The sequence below is a fragment of the Polyodon spathula genome, chromosome 3 (assembly GCF_017654505.1).
Source record: "Polyodon spathula isolate WHYD16114869_AA chromosome 3, ASM1765450v1, whole genome shotgun sequence".
Classification (NCBI taxonomy): Eukaryota; Metazoa; Chordata; class Actinopteri; order Acipenseriformes; family Polyodontidae; genus Polyodon; species Polyodon spathula.
The window spans coordinates 63,454,693-63,467,675 of NC_054536.1; the positions used below are offsets into that span (position 1 = coordinate 63,454,693).

The window sequence follows — 12,983 nt, forward strand, 5'->3', positions numbered from 1 at the left end:
TAATGTATGAGAATAAATACATCTGGACATGGAGAAAGGCGTACTGTTTTCACCCCGTGCTACTACTTGACTCCCATGGCCAATGGATAAGCATCAGATAGTATTCATTAATACATTATTACTTTAATTAATAGTCAAACTGATTGTGGTAAAATTAAATGTTTGGGATGCACTAAAAAAACAAACAACAACAACAAAAAAACGCGTTAGACAAGGCAAATAATTCAACGGGTAAAGTTGCATTAATCTAAGCAATAACTATATCTTGTGTGTATGCACTGATTCAACGTTAGTTAACAAACGGTTGCCAGAAAGTTTATTTAAAATAAACAGACTGGTGTAGCTGCATATCAATTTAGTTTCATTGCACCGACTGAAGTCAGTCTTCATACGGGTCAGAAGAGCTAGCACTGCCCAGAAGAAAACGCCTAAATAAGCAACGCTGGCACTATATCGATACAGTGGTCAGCTTGTGCAAAGGTGTGCGAGTGGTACTTAATATTCAATGAGCTAACGTTGTTTACGGTTGCAGATCTACGTCTAAAAACACAAACTCATCCATTCACCAAGGGTAGAGCTGATGTAGGAACACGACGAATTGGACTTGCTGTTATTTGCTATTATTTATTTATTGATTATTTAATTGATTTGACAACTTTAAGCTCAGCATGTCTAAACTCCGGGTGTAAGTGCATCTGGTATCGTATGCAAATATAAGTAGTGACGTTAGAGATCATGTGGTTTTTGGCGTAGATCCCCCTCTGAACGAGATTTTTTTCCACTGTTGTCTTTAGGGTTCGGTAGAATCGTTAGAATTAATCCTCGCAGTCTGTATACCGTAGAAGAGAGTTACGTTTTGGAACCTCGGCGTCCCAGCGCGGCAGACACTGGGGACAGGTAAGGAACTTACAAACTTGATATAACGATTAGTAGAAGGATTATTAACAAAACAAGTCCTAAACTTAACCGTGCCAAGCCGTGTCTCGTTCTCCATCAGTAGGTTGTTTGCTTTATTTTTAGAAGTAGAACTTAGCTACTGAACTTTGGGGTTTTAAAACGGGCACGGTAGTCACCTGGAATACCCGCTTGCTCAATAGTTTTTTTTTTATATATATATATATATATATAATCAAGAAGTTTGGCAGAATTCTGATAGACCAGGATGGGGAAAACATGTCTACTTTTTTTTCCGATCTCGAAATAACAAGCAAAATATGGCTTCCGAATTCGACATGGCGTTACGTCGTTACGAATAATATTTATTTTAAGGAGCAGGTTTGTTCTGCAGTCGCTTGGTTTTTGGAAGTTATATTAACCCAGTTGATGCTGATTTAATAACAGCCAGGCTGATGTATGGCGAGGATAACTAATGCATTAGGCTACTGTAAACTGTATGCTTTTGGGTTTGTGGCGTAATGATGTAGGAAATGGTGACGCCTACCTCTATGGTAGCAGCAGAACAGAGATCGACTGCTAAGGACTAGCCAACACTGGTAAATTATTCATAATCATTCAGGCAACTACTGTAATAAATGTGTAATCTCCTGTTCCTGTCGTACCTTGTAGCAAATATGTGTTTGTGGTTGATTCAAATTCAGTTGCACCCAGCACAGGTTGTTCTATAAATTACAGTCTGCTCTTTATTGTGCTGGAGCAATACTTTACAGTATTTATCTGTTATTTGATAGAGGCAGTGCGCATCATCAGGCCGTACCGTTGTTATTACCACCCAGTGCTTTAGGGTAGTACCAACGTGTAATGCAAAGGTGCTCCAGTTTTTAAAAAGAGAAACGGATTATTCTGATCAAATGCAGTTGGCAGGATTGTTAGTTATTTTAGTCTTAGCAACATAAAACAAAAACTAAATCAGAAATATCAAGTGGTTCCAAACCACACAGCTGTAAATTTCAGAGACATTTGAACTTGCCCTCAGGAAGTGAGACTGGGACTTGCTTCAAAGCCATGTGGGGCTCTGCCCTCAACGATTTCCTGATTGCCTTTTGTTTGCTTTTTTTTTTTTTTTTTTTGTGGAAATCCAGTCATCCACACGTTAGCGTTAAAGAGGCAAGCTCTATTTGTCCTGAACCTCTGTAATTCTAGAACGTTACCTGTGCTGTACATGTTTGAGGTCACGTTAACTGCATGGTGCAGAAATGCATCGGCAGTGCTGGTAGAAGAAATGAACACACTGTAAATATATATATATATACACACATATATACATACATACATACATGCATACAGTACTAGTCAAAAGTTTGAGTACACTTGCTGGAAACTTGAAAAACACATGTTACTATATACAAAACAAAACATAAGGAGTATCAAAGAAATGTTCAAGAAAATTGAAAATTGTCTGTAAATCTTGGATTCCTCAAAATAGCCACCCTTTGCCTTAATAACAGCCTCACAAACAAGGCATTCGGTTAACAAGTTTCAGCAGGAAATCGCCTGACAAAAACCTTTTTTTTACTTACATCCTTGGTGTCTCTAACAACATCACCTACTCACTGAGTTATAGTAACAGAGTCACTGATATACAGGTACAGTACCTTGGTTCAGTGATGATGTCGAAGCAGCGGCACTATTAAATAGATGAACAGATTTATTCTGTAAGATCTCAGATTACTGTTGTTCATAGTCTTGCCAAAGCTGGGCTGGAAAGATGGTAAATAACGTCCATAACGGGACACAAAAATAAGGCATCCATCACAAGCTATGGGCAATCAAGCCATATAGAAATAAATATTTGGTCCCATATGCTTAGCGACAGTAAATCAACCAAATTAAAATGGTCTTTTGCATCCTCACTGGAAATGACCGGGAATAAAAAAAACTGTTCTCTCTGGACAAACATCTGCACCATCATCTTTCAACAACAATACAGTCTGCATTTTAGCAGCTGTTCTTAAAAAAATCTATCTAATAGTCACCATTACATTTAATTCTATTAAAAATGCACATTAGGTTAATAGTTATTACTATTTTAAAGTAATACATATAGTGTGTCACACACAGAGCGGAAATACACACACCAGTGAAGATCATTATGAAGAGTGTAAGTGCCTAATTAGTATGTCGGTAAGTACTGTTTTGTAATCGAATGCTTGTACTCCAGGCTGTGATATATACAGGGTTGGAGGCAGTCTGACGTCATCCCTCATAACTCCCACAGACATTCTGATATTTCAGCATATCACAACACCCTGTCGATCCACAATTCTTAAATAGTCTAGTATGCACAATATTTTAGGGTTAAAGGCATGCATGTTCTTTGCATAGGGAAATTCATATATAAACAGGGCTCTGTTGTATTATACTTTACAGTAGCTGTTGTATTATTACTGTTACTGTTTTGGAGAGTACCAGTTGGGTAAAATCGAAAAGCCTTCGCTGGATCAACACCACTTCTTTAAAAGAATATTTCAGGGTCTGATCACTAGTTGGTTTATTGCTAGACTTGTATATTGTACATTATGTCTTTTTGTGGTGGTTGAAGCACTGTACTAATACAGTATGTACGATAAGGACAAGAGCTAGTATACTGACAATAAGCTAATCAGCTTTGCACCTTCTGTTATTTTACTGTTACTGTACTGCAGTGGCAGAAAGTAGCTGTCAATTGATTTCAGTTTACTCTATTTTGTCATTGGTCTTAAATTTCACAGCATGAAAGACTGATTCAGATGAAATGGACATGTGTACGATCATGCTGTTTTCTTTGTTTTTTTTTGTTTTTTTTTAAGTGTGATTTTGTTTTCAACCTTGTAAAAGGTGCTGTGTTGATGCGCTAGAGCAGGGGTCTGCAACCCTGGTTCTGGAGAGCTCCTATCCAGCAGGTTTTATAGGTGGCTTTACATGATCAGTGGCTAAAGATCTGGAACACCTGTTAATCTTGACTAATTAAGCCAATAACTGGTTCAATTAAGTAACTGAGAGACTAGTTGAAACAAAAACCAGCTGACCCAGTAGCTCTCCAGGTTGCCTCTGAAGGAGTTTCATTTACATCCAAGTCCTTCAGCCACCATATCAGATATTTTAGGTGTATTTAATGTTTTCAGCAACCGCCAGATAAGCCAAATTTCACTTAATTTCCCTCGACAATTGATTTGATATTACATGCTTGTGAATTGAAGGATGCAGGTTTCTATGGCAGGGCTACAGTTTTTGTCATGTAACATAAAGGCAGTGCACTGCAGCACTTCTCATTTTATTGCCGTTGAGTAAAGACGAAGCCACTGTTGGTAATGAATTATAAAAAAAAGCCCATTAGCAGTTATTCTCAAATTCCCCATTAGCAACCCAACAGCAAACTTTTGTATTGCTGTGCCTTGTCTTGTTCGCTTTGTTTTTGGAGGAAGCTCTGTGTAACTGCAGTGCACAGTAAAGACAGACTGATTAATTACCATGTTTAAAAAAATAATGCAGGCTGTGACTGTTAAACAAGTCAATAGCAACATTGAAGAGATAGGCTTTGTATCACAAAACTGGTGACGGAGTTGGAAATCGCATGTGATGGGTAAATGCATTAATTTGTTACATATATATAATGGGGATTGATTTTACTCTTAGCGGTCCATTTATTCAGCGCTTGTCAGGTGCGTTAGGTTAAAAAGTAATGTTTATGAAAATTTATTGATGGCCACTTTGTTTATTGCAAAGACACGACAATGACAGGGATTATGAAGAAGAAAAAAACGCAGTGTCTACTTTTTTTTGTCTACTTTTATGTGTTGATTTTTTTTTTTTTTTTTTACAATAAATATTGAATGTCAATCTTTGTTTTGTAGTTAATTCCATCACAACCATTTTTTTATTTATTTTTTTTAAAATAAATTTAGTCGTCTCCAATTTTTACCCCGGTTTTCTCCCCAAATTTAGTGTGCCCAATTGTTATCTGTATCCTCGGCTCACTGCTCGCAACCCCCCCTGCCGACTCGGGCACATCCACGTGGAGACAACCATATTTTTAAACTTTAATGCAGTGTTACATATAATGGCTTTGATAACTTGCAGTGAACGAACATTCAAATACTTGTCTCAGTCTTGAACCGATACCTGAACATTAAATTCCCATGTTCGTCTCAGCACTGTCAAATAGTGTAGCTTGGTTGGACCTGGTAACAAACTCATTTCACTTGTAACTTAAACCACCAGAGGTTACAGGCTTTAAAGATTGGCAAATTGGCCATGTACGATAGACCCCTGTTTGATCTGCCATTAAAACTGTGATCCTGTCTGACTTGCAGATAATTCAATAAAAGATTCCAATAACTTGACCAATGAAAAGTGAAGATCTTGACCCCAGAGTTCTGGCAAGTTTTTCATTGTTCGTAAGGTCCCTGCTTGTATTTCTGTTTACAATTTGAAAAGTGAAATATACTGTAAATAGATTATTGGCTGACACATTTGTTTTTGTTTGTTTCTTTGGCGTTGAATCTCATTTGGGTCTGTTGGGAGTAAAGCTAGAGCTCAGTGTGTGGCAATTTTCCAGTTCTTCATCAGTCATGGCAGTGGGGCTTCATTTTGCTTGGTGACAGGGTAGCCGTTTGCCTCCCAGGAAGAGGAAACAAGAAAACAATTGCAGTACTCTTCTGACAAATGTTTACAGTATGCTGCTGGCTGCTCATTAAACCTCTGCACAAACTGAACACTACCTCACCTACTGCGTGATTTGAAGAATATGGATGTTAAATTAATATCTAGACAGCCAGTATTGTGATGTTTGTGTGGTAATAAAGCTGCATCCATTGGATGAAGTGGTGATATACTGTAAAAGAATATAGTTTATATGCAAATTCATGCTCACAAAATGTTTATTATTAGGTTGCTAGTTTTGTAAATGTAGGTTTGGGGGTCATGTTCCTCCATTCTTTATCATTGGGTTTTCATCCTCTTGAAAGTATCACCCTATAGAATGAACTATAAAGTTGAATGAAATCTGATGAATAATTAATATAACGTGGAATTGCATGCCGCTTTGTAGTTTTCCAAATAAAGGTTTCTGCTAAACAAACAAATAATATGAGAAGGCCTGAACCCAGGCTGAAATTTCTCATATGTTAGTTATGTACTCCCATAAATCTGTTGAGTTGCTCAGCCACTACTCTTTCTAAGACTTGACAGAAATGGGAGATTGGAAATAGGCCTGTAGTTGTTAAGAACATTGGGATCTAAGTTAGGTTTCATGAGCAGAGGTTTTACTACAGCTGTCTTGAATGAATTAGGAATAGTACCTGATAAAAGAGAACTGTTAACATATTAAAAACTGCAGTGTTTATTCTATCGATTCTGTTATGATGATGTGTTACTGTAGCATGTGTTTACACCCTTTCAGTGCCAACTGTGTATCCTGACTAAACAGTCCCAGAATGTTTTCAACTGTTATTATTATAACCCAGAATATATTACTATTAACACTAGAACCGCCATGTGGGTCATTGTAACCCATTTTGCAATTAAAATGTTAATTACTTTTCCATTGTAAATCGTGTGTGTGTCCGTTTTTGACTTTTCCTATATGAATTAAATATTCTGATGGCGTTTGATAGCCAAAATCGCAAAAATTGATAGTTATAAATAGTTCTACCTAGAACTGCCACGCGGGTCAATGTGACCTATGCATTACAATACATGTCTGTTTTTAATATAACTTAAGATATTCTATTTTTTTGTAAATGCAGCAAATAGGACACGCCTCCTCCTCCTAGCACATGTTTTTTTTTTTTTTTTTTTATTTCAAGCCTTTGTTGACTGACTAGGAGACAGAGATTGCTAAGATAGTGGATTTGTCAAGATGCCAACTCGGTGAAAGCCTAGTTGCTTATTTTTCAATGCACCTGGGAGACAGTGATCCTTTGTTTTGTTCCACAAGTGCAACTGGGAATATATCAGAAGGAAACATTTAATCTTGAAAGTAGTCATTTTTATTGGAATACGGCAAGCTGCACTCAGATGCATACAGCAAACTGAATGAAAGGTAGGATAACAACTTGTGCCTAATATGAAACATATTTTATGTATTCTTTTTTTATGTTACTTTAAGAAAAAAACATTTCGGTTTTGCAGGTTTATATGCAGCAGTTTACACGTGTTTACAACACATCTCCTGGATGCAGGCACAGTCAGCTGGCAGACGCATACGCTCCTCCATAGAGCACAATGCAGCCGTCATACCGGAAGTAGTGTTATATTTTAATTTTATGCAGTATTAGAAACAGTCATTTCGGTTTTATAGTTTTGTGTGTACATATACACATTTACATATGTACACGGGTATATATATGCACATACCCGTTTCTTTTGAAATGTTTTTTTTTTTGTATATATTTCTCTGTTTTAGTTGTGCTGTGTATGCACTCGTTATAAAAATAAAGCATTTTATGTTTAATTTTGCATTTTAAATAGTGTTTCTGCGATGCAAATGTTAGTTATGATGTTCACGAATACAACTTTTCAGTTGTATCCTATTAGTATGTCTTTCATTTTCATAACAAAGCAGTTTAAATATGTACAGGTGGTTCTAGGTAGTTCGAAAATCCGTCAGTTCTAGTGTTGAGACATGTGCCCCGAACGCTGAATGGGTTACTTGAGGGTGTGTTTACAGAGCTGTAAGCGGGAGCGAGGGTGTCAGCTGGATATTGCAAGAATTATTTATTTACAGATCTGAACAAGTTGCAGTGTTTAATGCTAGTAGGAATTTAGATCAGCATCTAGCCAGTGGCATGCAGACTTGCTGCTAAAATCCCGGTACAATGTTAAAAGATCTAGAAAATACATTTTGAGCAAGATAAGTAATTCTGTTGCTAAAAATTGTTTCCTGCTGGAAATATTTGAACTGATTTCTTCTTGTTTGCCATGTCCTTAAAATATATGGCTTTCTTAAAAGCCGGCGAGAGAGACATTTGCTGTATTTATTTTTAAATGAAAAAACCATATGTAAGGTTACGCTACACCTTTCAGAAATGGGAATTTTCAATGGCGACTACATATTGCACGCCAATAGGTACATTTTCACAGATACCATGAAATCCGAAAAAAAAATAAAAATAAGTAAAAATACGGCTTTAATTAAACACAATAGGATTTTTGCTGCTGGGGTCAGAATATGTTTCAGTAGGTGGAGAAGTTACACTATCGAGAATACAGCACAAAAAATCAACCACTGTGTGATCTGTAGAAATCCCAACATTCAGTTTAAGTTGTCCGTGGATTGAGGGGGATAAAGCCTCTCTTTAAACAAAACCGCATATAAGCACACTGAGCGGCACACAGAGCAAAGCTTCCAGTGCAACTGCTGATTTTGGAGACGCAATAATTAGGCAGAGTGGTGTTCTATTAATTTATACATGTGAGAGGATCTTTAATATGCAGCAGCACAGCAACAGAAGGGCATCTCAATGTCTCCCTGTTGCCATAACGACTACATGGAAATGAACATCCTCTTAATATTTAATGAGACCTCTGCTGGTAATGTTGCTAACATGGAAAACGCCTGGGAAGAATTTTTTAAAGTGTTATAAACTCCCTAAAGCAAAAGAAATAGCACCATTCCTGTGTTTCCTTCTGAAGTTTTTGTATGCCAAGCACAGTCTAATTGCAGCTGTACTCGGCAACAGCAATTGTTGCAAAGTATATTTCAGAATTTGAATACAACACTGTTGCAGTCACAGCCTCCATGCCAGCTTGGTGTCCATTGCCAAGTTACTGACCAAGCTGTAAAGTGGTCGTGATCGACATGAGGTGGTCATCCTAATGACCGTACACCGTGGAGAAATTCCCACTGCCAGCTGATCTGAGTCCAACAATCCTCATGTTATCAGCTAGAATCCATATTCAGAGCATGAAGAAAAAAAACTAGGCAATAGTTTATTTTCTTTTCTTTGTGTAAAATATAATTGAAAATGGGTTCTTTTGTAGATCTTACCAAAGCTTACAGCTTTGGACCCCAGGTGCTGATGCTTTAAGACAGTTATAAATTCAGCTCCCAGAACACACAAGCCGATCGTGCAACTTACACAGTCAGCTTATGGAAAAGTAGCATTGGGATGAGGACAGCAAGATGATAACCCTAAATCGAACATTTACACATAGTTTAATTGGACTGTGGGTTTGGTACAGTACTGTTCAGTCCATTTAAATATATTCCAACATCATCATTTTTGTGCTTTAAGCATGTTGAATGATTAATAATTGTAATGAAGGTACTGTACAGTTTCATTCTCACTTGTTACGGTCCAGGAATACAGTATGAAAATGTGGTGAGATTTAAAAAAAAAAAAAACTGTCTTAAGGGTTATTTGAAGTCCTGACAGCAATATTTAGAAACCACAATTTTTGGTAGTACTCCCTTAAGCCTACCAGTTTAAAAATAGAACCCAGTTTGAAGTCTTCTGTTGCCGGTTTGCATTAAAACCTTGAGAGTGTATTTCTTTTAGTGCTAGTACGGTAGATTAGTGCGTTGCTAGGATACACACTTTAGGCCTCTACATTCACATTAGGCAAGCCAAATCACAAATCAAAAGTAGGCCTATTGTATTCACGTTTTCTTGATTGAAAAAATGATTATTATTATTATTATTATTAAATCTACCAATTACCTTTTGTTTTTTCAAAGCATGTTGTTTTTGGATTATATGGCAATATTATATAAAAAAAGAGAAATTTAGTACAGATGTCATTGTCCATCCATCAACAGTCCAAAGCACTCTTTGACCATTGTTCCATAGTCCAATTTCTGTGTTCTTGTGCATATTTTAGCCTTTTAGTCTTGTTCCCCTTTCTTAACACATGTATTCATACTGCAACACATCCTTTAAAACCTGATTTCAAGAGTAACCTTCATACTGTTGATTTGATGGACAATGACACCTGTGCCTTCTGCCAGTTCTGTTGTCAATCCAACGCTTGTCTTCTTTCTATTCCTTAAGGATATTATCGTCAAGTATTGCTCATCCTTGTTAGACAGCTTTTGGTGTTTTCCAGTCCTGGGTTTGTCAATTACAGATTATGTTTCTCTGATTATGCTTTTGATACCACCTTGAAAATCGAGTGATGCGAGCTATTTCACTCAATGTTTTTCCTTCTTTATGCAAGTCAAGGTTGTTATAATAGTAGAAAACACTAGTTTCAGTAAATTGTTGATGATCATAATACATCAGAGTAGAAAAATGCAACATGTCTAAGACTTTTGTACAGCAGTGTATATAACTATACTTTTTTATACTCAATAAAACGTTGCACATTTCAAAAGGTACTTTGTAATTTAGTAAGAAATGTAATATACTGGTAGCATAAACAGCACATCAAGGCAATCAACTGAATATAGCAAAAACATCTTGTACTTACTTGATTGATAAATCTTGAGTGGTGCAATTTGTAGGAAAAAATATTTTTACAGCCTGTGGAAGATTTTTTAAATCACTGTAGTCCACAGTAATCCACTGGGAAGAGGAAGAGCAGGTTTGAAAAACCAAACTGTGAGTCCTTGCAGTCAACCTTATTTTTTTATTTTTTGTGCCACGAGCAATTAAAAAGGCAATTTTATTTTGGTCGTCCCTGTTGAAGAATGTCCAATTTAGGCCTTTATTGTTATTTTTATATATATATATATAGCGTGTGAATTAAATTAATTTACAATGTACTGTGTGGAAATCAAAATGTAAGCGAGTAGCCACGTGTGACCCGTAACCTGCCTGGCAACAGATACGTCAAGATTAAATCTAATTGAGTGGTAGAAGCTAGCAGCAAGCTTGCACTGTGTAGCCAATACAAATACATTAAAACTTGACAGACAGGGTGATTGCAGGTGAAAGACACACAGAATCCCACCCATTTTGAGGCCAATAGCAATACAGTAGACCTTGGAAAGCATGACGTAAGATGAGTTTTTCTTTTACTTTTACATAATTACACGTAGGCCTAGCCTCCGTAGCCTCTTATGACAAGCCGTCACTGCTCAACAGATACTATTTTCCTTTAAAAAAAAATGGGTTTAATAATGTAATGGCAGTTTTTTTTTTTATTTTGATATACTACTACAGCAACTGTAAAGTGTCTTGTAAGAAACCGGTTGCTGTAGTCACGCAGCAGGGGAATTTCCTTGGATACAGGTGCCTGGAGGCCTATTGGTTTCCAGGGTTCATAGGCCAGTTTCTGCTACTGTAAGTGGAGAAACCTTGTTTGGTATCTGTTAGTTTTACTGCAGGCATATTCATATTTAGTCACTGTCACATTTTATCAGCCACTCCATGTCACTGGTTCAGGCCATGGCCTAGTTTTTGCATCTTCCACTTCATTAGATCTTTGATCGTAAATATCTTTCATCGAGCCTATAGGTTTGGGTGTCTGTATAGAACAGAATGACAGCAAGTAGGTTCCTCTGCACCACTGGTTCTTGCTGGGGCTGCTGCTGGCGTACCCAGTATACACAATAGAAGTGCTGCCTGTGGTCACTGACCTTAAACTTCTTATATAGAAAGGTCATGGACTGAAGTCTTCACAGCAGACAGGCACAGTGTGAGTTTCCTCACTCATTGTCCTGTCAAAATGTCTAAGCCATGGCCTGGAATTACACCATATAAGTGGTTAGAAGGAACATTACATTTCTGACTGCCATCTGAAAAATAAGGTTCAAACCAATAACTAAGTTTCCTTTTCCAGCTTTTAAAACCCCAGCTATCCTGTATGAAGCAACAACTCGGAAGAATGTCCTTGTGAATTTTGAAACTGAATTAGAAATCCTCAACTATCGGTTCAGTTGAAACTGAAGCTGTTAACTTAGTTATATTCTTATATATCTCCCAAGCATGACACAGAATTCAAAGGATTGAATGTTTTCAGTTTCACAAATTCAAACTAAAGAAAGGATTTCCTGCAACAGACCAACAAACCACAAATTTTGATGCAGCTTTCTGTCAATACAGAAAACACCTTGGGTTTCTCATTCGGCCTTGATAGGCTGGTACACGAAACCACTGGTTGAGTGGAGGGTCATTTAGGCCCTTTCCACACTACATAACTGATCTCGAGAACCGTACTCAAAAATGTTTTAATTAACCCAGCTCAAAGCATCCACACTAAAGTATCGTTCTCAATTCCTTCAGGTGCCTGTCCTGAGTACTGTATTTGTAATGTCAACGTTCCAAAACATGTCAGAAAGCATACACCAAAAATTTAGTTTGTATTACAGTGTCCACACTTCAGACAAACCGCACTACCTGATGCAATCTAATTTAGAACCGGACTCGAGACTACCCCCCCGAGGTGGTCTTGAGTCTGGTTCTCAAGTACGGTATTAAACGCTGCGTAGGGTAGACGCTAATCTTATTTATCACTTTTAAGTCGGTTTAAAGGCATAGTGTGGGCAGGCCTTAGAAATACTAATAGAAACTCAAATTTATTATTTTACTACATAGTTCTGAATTCAGCACTGTGAGTGTTTAATAGTTATGGATGAATAGAGAGTAAGAAGGGGAACAGGTGGAGCATTCTACGTAGTCATTTGGTTTAAAACTCTGGCATTTGAAATATTTAAATTGAATAATAATAATACAGTTATGGCTATATAATAGCATCTGGGGATATTAGTAATAAAAAAATTTGTGGTAGGGAAACATGTAACTCTCTCAGAGGTTTGTGGGATTGAAATGAATAATTGCCCTTCCTAACTGATTTTGATGAACTTCCTTTTTTTGCAGTTTGGGGTTTGTGGTAGGGTAACTTCACATTGTTATTTGTATATTCAGTATGTGCATTTCAGATCAAGTGAGGAAATGAGATCTGATCTGTAGGCTTTTACTATGTACTTAGTCAAAGCAGAGGTTTTGTTGGTTGTGCAGACCTTGAAAGCACTAATCTTGTAATACCATACCCATATTAACATTAGTCCAAGTCGAAGATTAGTGCTAATCAGGGGCTCTGTAACCAGATGAAATAGGTAACTTTATTGTAATGAACACATCTTAAACACTGAATGCTTCCCA

General features: G+C 37.1%; 1 protein-coding gene across 1 annotated transcript in view; it reads left to right on the forward strand.

Moving 5' to 3' along the window:
- The first annotated feature begins 676 nt into the window (after positions 1–676).
- LOC121313295 (zinc fingers and homeoboxes protein 2-like) overlaps positions 677–12,983 on the forward strand; it is a 27,723-nt gene continuing 15,416 nt past the window's right edge. Inside the window, exon 1 of the mRNA XM_041245678.1 lies at positions 677–897. The gene's annotated coding sequence lies outside the window, so the exon portion shown is untranslated. The remainder of the gene's footprint in view (positions 898–12,983) is intronic.